Here is a 19,256-nt window from a genome sequence, read left to right as displayed (position 1 = left end):
AGTGGGAGGTTTGCTCTCCACTCAGTAGAATTTTGAAAAACTTAGGTGAGCACTGGGCTGCAGCTAAGCCCCCGAGTGGGAGGTTTGCTCTCCACTCGGTAGGATTTTCAAAAACTTAGGTGAGCACTGGGCTGCAGCTAAGCCCCGGAGTGGGAGGTTTGCTCTCCACTCAGTAGGATTTTCAAAAACTTAGGCGAGCACTGGGCTGCAGCTAAGCCCCCGAGTGGGAGGTTTGCTCTCCACTTGGTAGGATTTTTTTGTGGCATACCTCCGAAGGAGAAGCCAACAGTCGACCTGCACCTTGTCTTCCTTGCGGAGTGCACACTTTATTAAGTACTTACGCGAGCAGTAGGCTGCAGCTAAGCCCCCGAGTGGGAGGTTTGCTCTCCACTCGGTAGGATTTTCAGATACTTAGGCGAGTACTTGGACTACAACTAAGCCTTCGAGTGGGAGGCTGGCTCACCACTCGGTAGGATTTTTTTAAACTTAGCGAGTACTTGGACTGCAGCTAAGCCCCCGAGTGGGAGGCAGGCTCGCCACTCGGCAAGGATTTGAAAGTACTTAGGCGAAACAAATTCGCAGCTAAGCCCCCGAGTGGGAGACAGGCTCGCCACTCGGCAAGGATTTTTTTTACATACTTAGGCGAAACGGATTCGCAGCTTAGCCATCCACTGGGGGACACACATGTAAACAAAAGTATCAACAATCACTGGGAAAATTATAACATTCTTGTCTTTGATAAATAAACTACAGAAGTACTTTTTATTACAACTCATCCGAGTGAGTACTTTAAGTGTAAAAGGGGCAGAGCAAGTCCGCATTCCAAGCTCGTGGCTCATCAACCTGGCGACCGACATTGTAAAGATGATATGCTCCGTTGTGGAGAACTTTGGTGACAATGAAAGGACCTTCCCAAGTAGGGGCAAGTTTGTGCGGCTTCTGTTGGTCCACCCGGAGGACCAAGTCTCCTTCTTGGAAGGCCCGACTCTTCACATTTCTGGCGTAGAATCGACGCAAGTCTTGCTGATAGATGGTCGATCGGATCATGGCCATCTCTCTTTCTTCTTCTAGAAGGTCGACTGCGTCCTGCCGGGCTTGCTCTGCTTCAACTTTAGAGTAGAGCTCGACTCGCGGTGCATTGTGAAGCAGATCACTCGGCATAACCGCTTCAACTCCATAGACCAGAAAGAATGGAGTTCTCCTAGTCGACCGATTTGGAGTTGTCCTCAATCCCCAAAGAACTGATAAAAGTTCGTCGACCCATGCGCCTGCTGCGTGTTTGAGGTCGCGCATCAAACGGGGTTTCAGTCCTTTGAGAATTAGGCCATTGGCTCTTTCTGCTTGTCCATTCGACTGGGGGTGGGCGACTGAAGCGTAGTCGGCTCGTGTGCCTTGAGAAGCGCAGAAGGCTTTGAATTGGTCGGAATCGAAGTTCGACCCATTATCGGTGATGATGATATGCGGGACTCCATATGTGAATATCAATTCTCTGATGAAGCTGATGGCAGTGTCGTCATCAAGATTTTTAATAGGCTTGCCTTCGATCCACTCGGTGAACTTGTCGACTGCCACTAGTACATGGGTGAAGCCGCTCCTGCCAATTCTCAGTGGCCCAACCATATCTAACCCCCAAACAGTGAAGGGCCAGATGATTGGAATGGTCTTCAAGGCTGAGGCGGGCTTGTGCGACATATTGGAGTAGAACTGACATCCTTCACACTTGTCGACTATCTCTTTCGCCATTTCATTTGCTCCGGGCCAGTAAAAACCCGCTCGGTATGATTTAGCCACAATAGTCCGAGAGGACGCATGATGGCCACAGGTCCCTGAGTGGATGTCGTTGAGATTTATCCGACCCTCTTCTGGCGTTATGCACTTCTGACTGGCTCCAGTGGCGCTTTCTCTGTACAACTGTCCCTTCATGACAGTAAAGGCCTTGGATCGACCGATGATCTATCGGGCCTCTTCTTCATTCTCTGGGAGCTCTTTCCTTAGGATATATGCGATGTAAGGCACTGTCCAGTCGGGAGTGATAACCAAAACTTCCATGATCAGGTCGACCACGGCTGGGACCTTGACTTTAGTCGGATCCTGGCACTTTTTGGCTGCGGGGCTTCTTTGGTGAAAGGGTCCTCTTGAACCGACGGCGTGTGGATATGTTCCAAAAACACACCACTGGGAATAGCCTCTCTCTTGGAACCTATCTTTGCCAAATCTTCGGCTGCTTGATTCTTCAGTCGGGGTATATGATGAAGCTCTAACACCTCGAATTTCTTCTCCAGCTTTCTTACTGCGTTGCAGTAACCAGTCATAGGTGGGCTTCTGACGTCCCACTCCTTCATCACTTGGTTAACCACCAAATATGAGTCGCCGTAGACCATGAGGCGACGGACCCCGAGTGAAATGGTCATACGCAAGCCATACAAAAGTGCTTGGTATTCTGCTTCGTTGTTGGAGGAATCAAAGTGAATCTGGAGTACATATCTGAGCTTGTCTCCTCGGGGGGAAACCAACACTACCCCGGCACCAGAACCATTCAGCATCTTAGAGCCATCAAAGAACATGGTCCAGTGCTCCGAGTGAACTTGAGTCGGTAGTTGCTGTTCAGTCCACTCGGCGAGGAAATCTGCTATTGCTTGGGACTTGATAGCTTTCTTTGCCTCAAATGGGATATCCAGGGGAAGGAGTTCAATCGCCCATTTTGCCACTCGACCAGTTGCATCTCTGTTGTGCAGAATCTCTAACAACCGGGCGTCGCTGACGACTGTGATGGTATGGTCAGAGAAGTAGTGAGCAACTTTCTTCGTGGTCATATAGATCCCATATACAAGCTTCTGATAATGAGGATATCTTTGCTTTGACGGGGTCAGAACTTCAGAAATATAATATACTAGGCGCTGAACTTTAAAGGCTTTTCCTTCTTCTTCCCGCTCGACCGTAAGTACTGTACTGACAACTTGTCCTGTGGCTGCAATGTAAAGCAGCAAAAGCTCTTTGCTGATCGGGGCAGCAAGCACCGGCTGGGTGGAGAGCAGGGCTTTTAGCTCTGCAAACGCTGCATCAGCTTCAGGAGTCCACTCGAACTTGTTGCACTTCTTCATCAGTCGGTAAAGAGGCAATGCCTTTTCACCGAGACGAGAGATAAAACGACTTAAAGCGGCCAAGCAACCAGTAAGCTTCTGAACATCGTGCACACGCACAGGTATTTTCATTCGGAGTATTGTGCCCACTTTCTCTGGATTTGCGTCGATTCCTTGTTCGGAAACAAGAAAACCGAGTAACTTTCCGCCAGGAAATCCAAATGTGCACTTTGATGGATTAAGCTTGATATCATACCTCCTGAGGTTGGCAAACGTTTCAGCAAGGTCAGTCAGCAGGTAGGAACCTTTGCGTGACTTGACCACAATATCATCAATGTACGCTTCTACATTCCGACTAATTTGAGTGAGTAAACACTTCTGAATCATCCTCATGAACGTGGCTCCAGCATTTTTGAGGCCGAATGGCATGGTGACATAACAGAAGCACCCGAATGGGGTGATGAAAGCTGTTTTAATCTCATCGGGTCCATACAGACGGATCTGATGGTACCCGGAATAGGCGTCTAAAAAAGACAGTCGCTCACATCCCGCAGTCGAGTCGACTATTTGGTCGATGCAGGTGAGAGGGAAATGATCTTTCGGGCAGGCCCGATTGATATGTTTAAAGTCAATGCACATGCGAAGTGACTTGTCCTTCTTGGGAACCATGACAACATTGGCGAGCCACTCGGAGTGGTAGATCTCTCGGATAAACTCTGCTGCTAAGAGACGAGCCACCTCTTCGCCAATGGCTTTCCTTTTATGTATGGTGGACCGCCGCAGATGTTCCTTGACAGGTTTCGCCTTTGAGCCGACTCGCAGATGGTGCTCAGCCAGCCCCGTGGGCACACCTAGCATGTCAGAAGGTTTCCATGCAAAGATGTCCCAGTTCTCACGGAGGAACTGGATGAGCGCTTCTTCCTATTTGGGGTCGAGTGTTGTGGAGATATTAGTCGGAGCAGCGTCGGGGTCGGTCGGGTGGATGTGAAATGGCTTTGTCTTACTGGACGATTGAAATGTTGATTCTGTAGGAGGCTTCTTAGCTCGCAACAAATTACTCGGGTCTGCATTTTTCTGGTGTTCCTACCACTCTTCTGCTACCATCTGAGCATCGGCGATCTTTGAGCCTTTCTGAAAGCACTCTTCCACCTTCTTGCGATTACCAGTAATAGTGATCACACCTTTGGGGCCAGGCATCTTCAATTTGAGATACACGTAACATGGTCGAGCCATAAAACGTGCGTAAGCTGGCCTGCCCAAAATAGCGTGATAGGCACTATGGAAATCCACAACCTCAAATGTCAACTTTTCTTTGCGGAAATGTTTGGAATCTCCAAAAATCACATCAAGAGCAATCTGGCCGAGTGACGCAACCTTCTTGCTAGGAACGACTCCATAGAAACTCATGTTGCCGGTACTGAGTCTGGACATCGGAATGCCCATCCCTTTCAGTGTCTCTGCGTACAATATATTCAAGCTACTGCCACCATCCATTAACACTTTAGTCAGTCGAGTTCCTTCGACGACTGGGTCGACCACCAGAGCTTGCCTCCTAGGGGTGGCTATGTGTGTCGGGTGATCGGACTGGTCGAAGGTGATGGCAGTCTGAGACCATTTCAGATAATTGGGAGTCTCCGGAGCAACCATATTCACTTCTCGGTTGATAACTTTCAATCGACTTTTGCTCTCAACGTCAGCAAAAATCAACAGAGTGGAATTCACCTGGGGATATTCCTCATCACTATCCCCCTTGTCCTCAATTTTGTCCGACTGCTTTTCCTTATCTTTGGCATGTTTCCCTTGGAATTGCTGTATCAAGAGCCGACACTGTCGAGTGGTATGCTTTGGGTAAATGAAATTACCCTCCTCATCTTTCTTCGTGTGGATGTGGCATGGCAAATCCATCACGTCATTTCCCTCCTTGTCTTTCACCTTCTTAGGGTTCCAAGGGGCTTTGGGCTTCCCTTTAAACTTTCCTTGAGCCACGGCCAAGTCTTCTCTAGGAGCAGTTGGCTCAGCTTTCCGCTTCTGTTTCCGACTGGAGTTCCCTCCCCCAGTTTCATGAGCGGTGGGCTTGTACTTGCCAATCCTAAGTCGGTCTTCTTCTTCACCGTTGGCATACTTGGTGGCAATCTCCATCATCCGACTCAGGGTCATGTCTCCGGTCCGACCGAATTTCAAACTTAACTCCCTGTTCTTAACGCCTTCTTTGAAGGCACAGACTGCTTGGTGATCAGATACATTTTCCACGGTGTGATGCAACATGATCCACCTATGGATGTAATCCCTCAGAGTCTCATTCGACTTTTGCACACAAACCTGCAGCTCTGTCAACCCTGTTGGTCGCATGCAAGTTCCTTCAAATGTCCTACAAACACTCGGGCGAGATCTTCCCAAGTGTAAATGCTGCTAGGTGCCAACTGATTCAGCCACGCTCTGGCTGAGCCTTCCAACATAAGAGGCAGGTGTTTCATGGCTACCTCATCATTGCCGCCGCCAATCTGAATAGCCACTCGGTAGTCTTCAAGCCAAGTATCGGGCTTGGACTCGCCGGTGAACTTACTGACTCCAGTCGCCAATCTGAAATTGGGAGGAATCACCGCGGCCCTGATGGCTCTGCTAAAACACTCTGGTCCTGAGACGTGAACTCTGCTGCTGGTGGGCACATCTCGGCCATGGCCTTCTCGGTGAGCTCTGTTCCGATCGACCAAACCTTGAACGATGATGGATCTCGCATCAAAGCCTGGTTCTCTGGGGTCGACTGGAACCCTTCGCCCAACACTGTGCTGGCGTCTGTCATCTTGCTGTCGAGGAGCGTACGACCCACCTCTTGGGGGGGGGGAGTGGGCACTCTATGCCGATCATCACGATCGAATCAGTCATCATACTGATCACGCCGACCTCCACGTCCCTCACGCCTCGAGGGCGATCTAGGGCTATGGGCCGACTGGACTGAATTCGCAGCGACGGATCTGCTGTGAATCCTGTTCCGCGACTGTGATACGACTGAATTTTGATCTGCTGCTGCCCAGAGCAAATCTCTGATCTGCATCAAGCCTCTGCCAGCCTCTGATTGGGAAGGCTGAATTGACTCTGCTATACGGGCTGCAGCTGCTAAATTCTGAATCGGAGTTCGATATACCTGAGTTGGTAGTGGAAAGAGCTGACGTCGACTGGAGTCAGGGACCCGTTGCCGTGCACGCTTGTCGAGTGCTCGCTGGAGGTTCTCTAGTCGAGTGCGCTCAGCCAAGTTGGCCAAACGCGCGTCCTCTAAGGCACGAGCCTCGGGGGTTTCTCCAATGATAGGAGTATGCAGCGCATCCATGTTCCGGCGGCGAAGATCTTCCCTTTGCAGCGAAGTGAGTGGCTCTGGTTGATACTTTTCGTGGACCTGCGTTGGGTCGCCTCCACCGTCGCCTCCGTCGGTGGATGGGAAGTCGGGAGGACTGCGCGGTCCATTGACCATTAGGAACTCCGCCGCTGGATCACTGCTGTCGCACTCGGATGCAGTCTCTGCGGAGCTAGTCGACAGGTCGAATAGGCCATAGAGAGATTCGTCGAGCTCGATTGCCACGACTTGGGGGATGGCCGACTGGCGGGCCACCGCGTGCCTCACCCACCGCTGAAGCCTCAAATGACCGGAGCGTTTGCGCCGGCGGGAAGCACGGAGGGAGGACAACACAATGACCGACCGATGGTGGGTCGACGGTTGCCGCAGGAGGACGCCGCGGACACACACACGAAAGTGTGTCGCTCCGCGGACCGGGAGCGCATCGATGTCGAGTGGAGCCTCCTGAAGCCAAGCAGAGTCGTCGGCGATGAACGTGAGTGCGCCAAGATGGATCTCGCGGCCGTCGACCAAAACTCCGCCTGAAACCATGGTGAAGGTGATCGGAAAAAATTGCAACTTCTCCAATAAGTCGCTAAGACACCTGACCCACGGTGGGCGCCAACTGTCGTGGTTCTAAGTCTGACAGTAGAAAGGGGGGTAGGTATGGAGAGGCAAGATCCTAGCTATGGAGTAGTTGTATACGCAAGAGATTTACAAGTTCAGGCCCTTCTGGGAGGAAGTAACAGCCCTACTTCTCGGAGCCCGGAGGCGGTCGACTGGATTATATGCGTATAAGTTATAGGAGTGCGAACCCTTTACACTAAGGAGGGGGGTGGCTTATATAGAGTTTGCCAGCCCTCTCCAGCCCTCAGTTATGCAGGGTTTAAAGTACATTAAGACAGGGGGTTACTGGTAACGCCCACATAAAGTGCTATCATGACCATAAATACTACTTAATGACAGACCGTTTGTGTGCAGAGTGACTCTAGATCTCTTGGCGGTTGAGTGAGTGGCATCATGGTCGAGTGTCTTCGAGTCCGTCGAGTGGAATCCTTTCAGGTCGACTGAAAGGTAGTTTGATCAAGAGATGTCCTTGGGGAGGGTACTTTGGATAGGTCCATGACCCTACCCTAGGTACATGGCTTCATCACCTTTGAACCTGAACCTTAATGATATTTGATGTATGTTGTATGTACATGAAGTGCATGTCAAGCTGATGCTTATATGGTTCCTTTAGCATGTTGTTTTGATGTTTGCAAAGTGCCTACTTGTTGTTCTGGGCAGATTGTTGTTATATCTTGTTTGGAGTGTATGTGTTGCACCGTTGCTCCGTTTTAAGCATGTTCTATATGAAACTTGCTTGATTTTGTATGTAGTGTCATATTATCATGTTGCATCCTTGTTTTGAGGTGTTTGCTTGATGTTTGGATGCATTTTGCATCAATGCCATGTTTAACTTATGTTGCTCATATCTTCTAGGCCGTAGCTCCAAATTAAATGAACTTTATCTGTAACTTGACTAGAATTTCGTGTAGATCATATTGGTGCATCTTAACTTGCTGTTTAACAAATTGAACATAATGACTTACCTGAATTGTTATATGTTGTTGCCGGCCTCATTTAAACTTGCTTTGATGTGATATTCTTGTATGCATCATCTCTTGCCATGAGTAGCATCATATAGATTTTGCCATGCATCATGCTTGGTTGTGCATCATGTCATGTTTATGCGTTGTGTATTTACCATGTTGTTTGCTTCTTTCCGGTTGTGCTTCTTCTCGATAGTTCCTGTTTGGTTGCGATCGTGAGGATTCATTCGACTATGTTTGGTTCATCTTCGCCCGTTCGTCATCTTCATGGACTCGTTCTTCTTCCTAGCGGGATTTTAGGCAAGATGACCGTTACCCTGGATCTCACTATTATCATTGCTATGCTAGTTGCTTCGTTCTGTCGCTATGCTGTGCTACCTATCACTTGTTTATCAAGCCTCCCAGATTGCCATGTCAGCCTCTAACCTTTTCACCCTCCCTAGCAAACCGTTGTTTGGCTATGTTGTCGCTTTGCTCAACCCCTCTTATAGCGTTGTTAGTTGCAGGTGAAGTTGAAGATTGCTCCATGTTGGAACATGATTATGTTGGGATATCACAATCTCTCTTATTTAATTAATGCATCTATATACTTGGTAAAGGGTGGTAGGCTCGGCCTTATGCCTGGTGTTTTGTTCCACTCGTGCCGCCCTAGTTTCCGCCATACCGGTGTTATGTTCCTTGATTTTGCGTCCCTAACATGGTGTGGGTTTATGCGCCCCTCTTGACAGTTCGCTTTGAATAAAACTCTTCCAGCAAGGCCCAACATTGGTTTTAACATTTACCATAATAATACTTAAACTAAATAATTAATTGGCATAGGGCGTCATAAACCCGAGGATCTTCTACATAGCCGGGAGGGGCCAGCGTTGATGGTGTTTGTCCCAAATGGGCAGACTCCGGGGCCACCACAGGGCAACCCGAGGATCTGGTTTTACTCGTAGGCTGACCTATCCAGACGTGGTCTGAGATGAGATACGCGCGGCTACTATCAGGGTGTCGACACGCCGGGAGGCTTTGCTGGATTAGTTTTACCATTGTCGAAATGTTTTGTGCACCGGAACCCCCGAGTCTGATCGGATGTCCCGCGATGGAGGATTATCTCCGTGGATCATGAGCTTGTCCTGGGCCAAGTTGGGAGACCCCTGCAGGGTTTAAACTTTCGAAAGCCATGCCCACGGTTATGTGGCAGATGGGAATTTTTAATGTCCGGTTGTAGAGAACTTGACACCAGATTCGAATGAAAATACAAACCGTGTGCGTAACCATGATGGTCTCTTTTCGAGTGGGTCGAGAAGAGAACACCGTGGGGTTATGTTTGAACGTTAGTAGTTCAGGATCTCTTCTTGATCATTACAAGTTTGCGACAGTTTGCGTAGCTTCTCATCTTATTCTTGTACTTGTAAGTTAGCCACCATATCATGCTTAGTCGCTTGCTGCAACCTCACCACTTATCCATTCCGTACCCATTAAGCTTTGCTAGTCTTGATACTCGTGGCTCACAGATTACTACAACAATAATTGCAGGTACAGGTAATGCGATGATCATGACGTGAGAGCGATGCTTGCTTGCTTTGAGTTCTTCTTCTGCTTTGTCGTTCAGGGGATAGGTTCCTGGTTGGCAGCCTGGGCTAGCAGGGTGGATGTCGTTTGAGTTTCTGTTTGTGTTACATCTGTAGTCGGATGTTCCTCTTGTGTATGATGTTATTGTATTCATGTGGCATTGTATGCCTTTTGTATGTATCCCCAAAAATTATGTAATGGTATGATGTACTAATATCCACCTTCCAAAAGCGTCTCCAATATGCGCTTCTATCCTTGGTGGGACCTTCAAGTTCCTTTAGGATAGGGTCGCATATTGGGCGTTACAAGTTGGTATCACGGCCTTGACCGACCATAGTAGCCCCCTTGAGTGTTCGCAGTTTGCCGTTGTTGAGTCTAGAAGAAAACTGTTTTTGGAGTCTAGTTATAGAGGAGAGTAGGAATTCTTTTTATTCCTCAGCCCCTTCGTGGCTCTGGTGAGGAATCTTCACGTAGGTGTTTTGACTTACTCCTCTTCCCCTTCAAATTTTTCTGTAGGATCACGCGGTTAGTTTTTCGTTCATTGGTTCTCAGCTCTTTTCATCCGGTGCATTTCTCGTCAAGACGATTCGACCTTCTTTGTTTTTGCAAGATCAACCCTAAGATGTTTTCTTTTTCCACCCGCCCACCCTTTTTCTTCTCGGAGCCGGAGTCCGTTATTGAGTATCCATCCTACTCGTGCGAAGCCTTTGCATTATTTACACCATTACTTTACTATTCAAGCTATTTGCTGGTTCTCCTTTCCAAGTTGCCTTTGTTTTTCCGTCCTCCCACCCTCTTCTTCCCGGAGCCTGAGTCTCTTTCGAGCATCAATTTCAACGATACACGGTATGAGCGCACACGCTCGTACCACAAGTTGTCAACGACGCCTGGTCAACTATTTCATCCAAAAACACATCAAGAACAAAGAACCCTAGCTTACGAAGGCACCCGGAGGGGGAATTGGCAAGGAGGAGATCACCATCACCACTACCTCATGCATGGAGATGCCAACATCAATCACCATCACCACCATCCTTCTTCACCTCATTGTAATACTGAACCTTGTGGATCCCTATGAGTATTACTCAATTATATCATTCATATTTAGCACCAATATTTTTATGGATGTTTGTTGTTTCTATGTGTGAGTAGTTCCCATAATTCTCGAAGATACGTTGGTATGTATAGGAGCTGAAACGTTAATAATGATACGAGATTCTCTATTCAGTGTTTTGTTTAATGGACTTCATGAATATTTTGAAGGAGCCCTACTCAGCATTTCTTACATAAGGCCACACCGCATATTACCGTCATTGTAAAGGTTAGGATGCTATGGTAATTTGAGGTGATAGTATAAGCCTCTCTACCTCGCGCTTTGGAATTGATAGGGGAGTAGCGGAGAACCGTTAGTGAGGCATCAAGAGAGAAAGAGCTGGGTCAACCCGTCGGGCCAGTGGCCCGACCCAAAAAATCAAGGCCATTGTGACGGTGTTCTGGATATGGGATACTAACTTATCCGGCCCGTAGTCCTCGAATGGGCTGATGGGCCCTTATCCTCTTCAAGTTGGAGACTAGAAGCTGTGAAGCTAGACGTGATCGAGACTACCTCTATCGAATACTTAACGTATACACCAATACATCTCCTACTGCCTCCATGTGATCCCCTAGATACTGACTTTATAACCCTAGATGCCCAACCTGGCATGTATATAAGCCAAGGGATTTAGCCTGTAGAGGGGACTGGATCGTAATTTCATTCGCCTATCCCTAGAGGTAGAACACAACTTACGATCTCGAGGTAGATCAATTATGTACTTGATACCTCTCCAACAATATAAATAAGAGCAGGACGTAGGGTTCTACCTCCGCCAACAGGGCCCGAACCTTGATAAACATCGTCTCCCTTTTTCCTGTTACCACCGATCCAAGATTCACACCTCGGGACCTCCTACCTTGACGTCTGTCAGATTTCACACCGACACATTGGTTCTGTCGAGTCTGCCTCATATAGGAATCGGTCCAGTAGAGCCAGCACTGGTCGACCCATTGGATCGATAGGTTCAACCCAAGGCAATCGCCGCCCTGGCCCCTGTCCATCTCCATTGCGGCGGCGATGCTGTCTCCAGCTGCTCCCACTTGCGTCCTGCTCATCGTCCCTCTCAGGATCCATCTTGGCATCCTACTCGCCTTCTAGCTCGTCGTCTCGCTCACCTTCTAGCTCATCACGCCGCTCACCTATCAGCTCACCGTCCACCTTCAAGTCCCTTGCCGTCCAGCTCGTCGCCCCACTCACCTATCAGCTCACTGTCCACCTCCGAGTCCCTCGCCATCCAGCTCACCATCAAGCTGCTTCCCTTGCTCATGTTGCTTAGGTCCGCTTACCCTTCCTCAAGCCGCTGCCAAGTAGAGGTGAAACTTGCCCCCACAGGCTCTAGTTCTTGGTCATGCCCTGGTACTTGTCCTGCTCTGGTTCTTTGTTGTGGACTGCTTCAGTTTCTACAAAACCAGTGTACTAGTTGCCATGTATCTAACTTCTGATTGCCTGCTAAATACAAATGATGATGAACCATGTGGAAGCAATGCATACTAATCTTCAGCAGATGATGAAACATAATCGCTAATCCTTGAAATATGTAGCTAGATGCTCACTGAAACTATAATATCGTCAACGAATGTAGATGATTGTCGTTTACTGGATTTGAAAAGAGCTGAAGTCGGACTTATGCTTCCTCTACGACTTCTATTTATTTCATATTATTATTCTCGCTTAGGTAATTATTTGTTGTCTTATTATAATATCATTTAGAAAATTCTCTGTGTATACATTGCTAAGAAAACTATGGAATTCTATCTGAATTTTTGGTCAGCCTTGGTCCACCCCTACACTCGCTCCCTATTTTCTGTTTGCGCGTCAAGGGGGACTCCTGAGCATCATGACTCAGGAGCCTAACTTGCCATGTAGCCCCTCACTCCTTGGTCCCGTCCTGGTGATCTGGTCGGGGCTAACGGCGGTTGAGGTATGCGCGGGGCCGGGCTCTACCGATGTGAAACACAAAGCAAATAGGAAGGAAGCCGCAAAATCTCGAAGCAAATGCTGGAGCAAATATTACAGACCATAATCGTCTTCACGATACCAAATGCAAGTTTAAACGCCTCCACGAGGCATAGTGCATGTTGCAGGAATTAAACAGGAAAGAACCCGCGAGGAGATCACCCTTGGACGACACCGTCATTCGCCAGGGGCTCCGCCTCCGTGGTGGTGTTGCTCACACCAGCTCCACCTTCCGAGGCCGCGGGATCAGCAACACCTGCCGTGGGCGCAGTGGTGAAGGCGCGGAACTTCACCAACAAGGCTTCCACCTTGCCCTTCACAGCTTCAGCAGCAACGGCGAAACGCTCGTTGTCCACGAGCTCCAGCAGCTCGTCGAGATTGGTGCCAGGATCGTGAAGGTAGACATGGCTGAAGACGCGCGTCAGCGCCGCAGAAGAAAGGGCACGAGCTTCAACCAAGAAGGGAAGCAGCTGGGCGGGGCCGTCCTGGGCACCAGCCAGCGGCTTCTCCAAGCCGCTCTCGTAGAGCGTCTTCAGTGCCTTGCGAGAACTCTCCTCAAGGCATGCGAAGGCCACACGGTCCTCGGCCAGGCCCTTCGCCTTGGCGTCCAGCTCGGCCCTCTCTGCCTTCAGCTTCTGCTCCAGCGCCTCCAGCCGGCTGCGCTCAGCAGCCTGCGAATCCGACAGCCGCGTCAGCTTGGCGTCGCGGTCCTGAGGTCATCCTCCCGAGCCTTCATCTCCTCCTCCTTCGCCTGGCGGTTGCGAGCCTCTTTGGCATGCTTGTGGCGCAAGCCCAGCAGCTCAGCCTCCAGCGCCTTGCAGCGGCCCTGGACGACCGTGGCATCCTTCAGTGCCACATCTCGGGCGGCTGCGGCCTGGGCCGCGGCTTGCTTATCCTCCTCAGAAGCTGCCGCGGCCTGCCTTAGCGCCACTCGGACAGAGGCATCAGAGTGAACCGGCCGGAAACCAGCTCCAGGCGTCTGGTTACCAGGTGGGAGTCGGTGCCTTGGAGGTCTCCTCGCAGCTGGCCCAACTCAGAAAGGGCGCGATCCAAGATGGCGGAGGAAGGCATAGAAGAACTCGGAGAAGGGAGGAACCATGCCGATGACGATGGCGTTCATGAAGAAGGGGTAGAAGGTGTTCCCCTTAGCCTCCGGCTCGGAGGAGCTGGCCCGGAGTTCGGTCTCCTCCATCTCGCCGCCCTCCACCGCTGTCATCAGGTGCGTAGCGGCGAGATTCTTCTCCGACATATTGGGGGCGTCCAGGGTCGCTGAATACCAAGCCGGTAGCGTGTTTACCTTGGCCTTGCAGGGCGGCATTGCTCACTGAAGGGGAAGGAATGGAGCGGATTTGGAGATTTCAGAATCAAGGGAGCAAGGAAGGGGATCTGGAGCAAGACGAAGGAGAGCAATGAAGGCAAGCCATATGCAGGCCAGCCTTTTGTCAGTCGGGCAGTTGCTGAGGCAGCATGGGGAGGCGGAGGCACCCACATCCCATCAATGGCCATGCGCGACCAAGGTCTCAGGCTATTGGGGCCCGCGGCGCTCCGCACTTGCCCTTTGGCTTCGCTACTAAGCCAAGTTCGAGCACGCCTTGGGACCGGGGGCTACTGTCGGTGTTCTGGGAACGGGGGTCCCCAGACTTGCCTGTATGCGGCCTGCAGCGCGGCTCCGCCAGTGGCCCAGTACGGGCCGTCTTCATCAACAAAACACACAAGACCCTCGCGAAGGGCCCAGCCTCGCAGGGCGGACGATGCAAGGCCTCCTCAAGGGCGGCCTCACCAGGCAGGCTCGCGAGGAGGTGGAGAGATCAAGGCGAGGGGTACCTCGCGAGGTGTTCATTACGCAAGCCATGACGATCAAGACCAGGCGTGCGCCAGGCGGGCGCTAGCCTGTGAAGTGTCTTCGTTTCCTCTTTGGTGCAAAGTGGGCAAGCGCAGGCGCGGAGTACCGAGGCATCAGGCAAAGGTTTCCTCATCGGTGCAACAAGACCAAGACCGGTAGAGCGGCAGGACGGAGGACAAGGTGGAGCCCAAGACGGCGTCATCACCAGTGCCTTTGGCAGGCGAAGACCACCGTTAGTCAGTATAGCTTGTACTAGCTGTCCCCTTTCAAAATGGCCGTTGTTGGCTCCCTTCCCGCTCAATATTTGCAAAGAGGATCGGGGCCTCTATAAATAGGGCTAGCCACCCCACTAGAAGACGAGCTGATCCGAACCTAGCTCATCTACACACCACCACAAGAACACCTCTCCTCGCGAGGCTGTTCTTCCTCTGGACTGTTCATCATCAGCCCAAGAGGCAATCCACCACACCACACACTGGATTAGGGTATTACACCACAACGGTGGCCTGAACCAGTATAAACCTTGTGTATCTTGTGTTGTTCATCGTGCTAGCTAGAAATCGTGGCGAGGTTGTGGGCGTGTTTCGGTAGGGAGAAGAACTTCGTGCGCACCTGATACGCCTCCAACGTATCTATAATTTTTGATTGTTCCATGCTATTATATTACCCGTTTTGGATGTATATGGGCTTTACTTTACACATTTATATCATTTTTGGGACTAACCTACTAACCGGATGCCCAGCCCGTATTGCTGTTTTTTTTGCCTGTTTCAGTGTTTCGAAGAAAAGGAATATCAATCGGAGTCCAAACGGAATGAAACCTTCGGGAGCGTAATTTTTGGAACAAACGTGACCCAGAGGACTTGGCGTGCAAGTCAAGAAGGGATCGAGGAAGCCACGAGGGTGGAGGGCGCCCCCCCTTACTGGGCGCACCCCCTATCTCGTGGGCCCCTCGGGCATCCACTGACCTACTTCTTCCTCCTATATATATACCCACGTACCCCAAGAACATCAGAGGCGACCACAAAAAACTATTTCCACCACCGTAACCTTCTGTATCCGTGAGATCCCATCTTGGAGCCTTTGTCGGTGCTCCGCCGGAGGGGGAATCGATCACGGAGGGCCTCTACAACAACACCAAGGCCTCTCTGATGAGTTGTGAGTAGTTTACCACAGACCTTCGGGTCCATAGTTATTAGCTAGATGGCTTCTTCTCTCTCTTTGAATCTCAATACCATGTTCTCCTCGATCTTCTTGGAGATCTATTCGATGTAACTCTTTTTGTGGTGTGTTTGTCGAGATCCGATGAATTGTGGGTTTATGATCAAGTTTATTTATGAGAAATATTTGAATCTCCTCTGAATTCTTTTATGTGTATTAAGTTATCTTTGCAAGTCTCTTTGAATTATCAGTTTGGTTTGGCCTACTAGATTGATCTTTCTTGCAATGGGAGAAGTGCTTAGCTTTGGCTTCAATCTTGCGGTGTCCTTTCCAAGTGAGAGCAGGGGCAGCAAGGCACGTATTGTATTGTTGCCTTCGAGGATAAAAAGATGGGGTTTATATCATATTGCATGAGTTTATCCCTCTACATCATGCCATCTTTCTTAATGCGTTACTTTGTTCTTTATGAACTTAATACTCTAGATGCATGCTGGATAGCGGTCGCTGTGTGGAGTAATAGTAGTAGATGCAGGCAGGAGTCGGTCTACTTGTCACGGACGTGATGCCTATATACATGATCATGCCTAGATAATCTCATAACTATGCGCTTTTCTATCAATTGCTCGGCATTAATTTGTTCACCCACCGTAATACTTATGCTATCTTGAGAGAAGCCACTAGTGAAACCTATGGCCCCTGAGTCTATCTTTTATAATATAAGCTTTCAATATACTTTTATTTGCATCTTTTACTTTTCCAATCTATATCATAAAATACCAAAAATATATTTATCTTATCATATTATCTCTATCAGATCTCACTTTCTCAAGTGGCCTTGAAGGGATTGACAACCCCTTTATTGCGTTGGTTGCGAGTTCTTGTTTGTTTGTGTAGGTGTGTGGGACTTTTGAGGAGCCTCCTACTGGATTGATACATTGGTTCTCAAAAACTGAGGGAAATACTTACGCTACTATTGCTGCATCACCCTTTTCTCTTCAAGGAAAACCAACGCAAGCTGAAGACGTAGCAGCACCCCAGAGTTCGAACCTTTAGGGTTTTGTGGAACCCGATATCCGGCAGAGTGGGGAAACTAAGACAAGTGAGGTGTCTGGTATGAAATCTAATCGAGTAAAACGTATTATGTACCCAGATTCGTCCAATCACCAATATCAAGAGTTACACAAGTATCTAACTTAGGGCATCTCCAACGCTGACCCTGAAACCTCCCACAATCGTTTGAACTTCGGAAGTTATCCAATGTGGATCTGTATCGGTCCATGGCAAGGTCCAGATGCGTTTTCTCTCGCAAACCATAGACAAACATGAGCGAGCTTTGTGGGAGTCTAGACCGCTGTCGTGCCCGCTTCTGACCGCCCTAGCCCACCCAAAAACCACCTCCCTTGCCCGCGCGTGTTCCTGCCCAGCGCCAACTGCTCGCATTCATGTCGCTGTAGAGCGCGCCGCTCCACATTGAAGGCAGCTCAAGGTGGACGCGACCTCTCACTGCCTCCGCCATTAAAGAGGCACGCCTGTCGAGGGCGCCGCCCACTGCATGCCCGGCTGAAAATGCCTCCTCACCACATTCAAACGCCTACATTGAACCCGCATGGAAGTCGAGGAACCAACTCCTATCACACGTCCATTCGCGCGTGGGTCGGCATTAAAAGCAACATCGGGGAAGCTCCTCCCACCCGCCCTCTATTTAAACAAGGCCAGACGTCGGGCAAGAATCGCAGCATCAAGTTTGTTGCTCCCCATCTCCTCATTCCACCATTTTCTCCACTCTTTCGATGGCATCCGACGAGCAAGAAGAGTAGTTCTCCAGCATAAAAGCTGGCAGGGTGGCCCACCAAGTCGGCCGAATATGAGCAAGGAAGCTCGCTGCTGCACCAACAACGACATGAATGGAGCCAATTTCAGACCCAAGCTAGCGTGTGGTTCAGGAAATCCTCACTCTCGGCCAGGTCGAGGAGGAGTGGAGAGTTGCTCCACGCTGGCATGGGCATTGTCACTGGCATCGACGATGCCACGTCATCCCGCACATCCCGTGTCTGTGAGCGCCTTGATACGTCTCCATTGTATCTATAATTTTTGATTGTTTCCTGCCAATATTCTACAAATTTCATATACTTTTGGCAACATTTTATATTATTTTTGGGACTAACATATTGATCCAGTGCCCTTTGCCAGTTCCTATTTTTTGCATGTTTTTTTCACAGAAATCCACATCAAATGAAGTCCAAACGCGACAAAATTTTATGAAGATTCATTTTGGAATATATGTGATTTTTGGGAGGTGTAATCAATGCAAACAGATGCCCATGACCTTCATAAGTCCCCAGAGCGCCATCACCCCCTTGCCGTGTGGGGTTGCCTTGTGGGCACCTCGTAAGTCAGTTGGGGTCCTTCATCGACGGAAAGAAAGCTTATATCAAGAAAAAAATGTTCTAAAATTTTAGCCCGTTTGAAGTTACAAATCTCCGGTAATATAAGAAATAGTTTTCGACCAGAAAACAGGAATAGGAAACAAGAGAGAACGGAGAGAGATCCAATGAGGGGATCCTGCCCTTCCGGAGCCATGGCAGCTATGGACCAGAATGGAAACTCTCGTCCCATCTAGGGGGAGATCAAGGAAGAAGATGATGGAGGGGGGCTCTCTCCCCCTCTCTCCCCGTGGCGCCAGAGTGCCGTTGGCGCAACCAACATGAAGACGATCTACACCAACAATTTCGCCACCGTCATCACCAATTTTTGCCCCCTTTATAAAGTGGTGTAACCTCTCTATTCCCACTGTAATTATCTACATGAACATGGTGTTGAATGCTCTATGTTAATCCTATGATGTTTGAGTAGATTCTTTTTGTCCTATAGGTTAATTATGGTATTGTGTGATTCAATGGTGCAGCGCTGGGCTATACAAACGGTTTTTACCCCCTTTCCACGACCATGTTTTAAACTGTCACCTTGTCAATGTGTGTGATAGGGGGGTCCTTCCCACATGACCTAGAAACTGTCAGGGATAGGCCCTCCTGTCACACATGCGGGGAAAAAGAGCTCGTGTGCAATCAGGTGAGCCATTGCAGACAAGTATACATGCCCAATCATTTCCGTTTGTAAGTACATCCCACATAGTGAATCCAAGCCACATGTTTATGTTCGTATCTACATGCCACACAATCAATCCACGGAATACATTTCCGTCTGCATGTACATCCCACACAGTCAATCCAAGAAATACGTTTTTGTTCGTATGTACATCCCACACAGTGAATCCTAGACAAACATTTCCGTTCACACATACATCACACACAATTTTCCCTATCAAATCATTTCTGATGGTGTTGCCATTGCAGACGATATTGACAATTTTATTGTCTTGTTATTGAATGCATCATGCACGGTGCCTAGAAGAAACTATGTGGCATAGGCTGTCCATAACACATACTTTTTAAGTGGAAAATGTTTGCGCAAGGTGGCCTAATGCAAACAGTTTTCAAGAGGAAGTCATTTGTGATTGTTCATTGATCCAACACGTTTACTTACTAGAAACGGTGTGGGTTGTCTTTGGTCATCGCCCACGGTGTTGTCTCAGTAACCATCTGCAATACAAAAACCCAATAAGAAGGCTAAGTGGACTATT

This window comes from Triticum dicoccoides, chromosome 4B (assembly GCF_002162155.2).
Source record: "Triticum dicoccoides isolate Atlit2015 ecotype Zavitan chromosome 4B, WEW_v2.0, whole genome shotgun sequence".
In the NCBI taxonomy this organism is placed as follows: Eukaryota; Viridiplantae; Streptophyta; class Magnoliopsida; order Poales; family Poaceae; genus Triticum; species Triticum dicoccoides.
The sequence above is the reverse complement of the archived record's forward strand: the minus strand, read 5'-3'. Positions refer to the sequence as shown.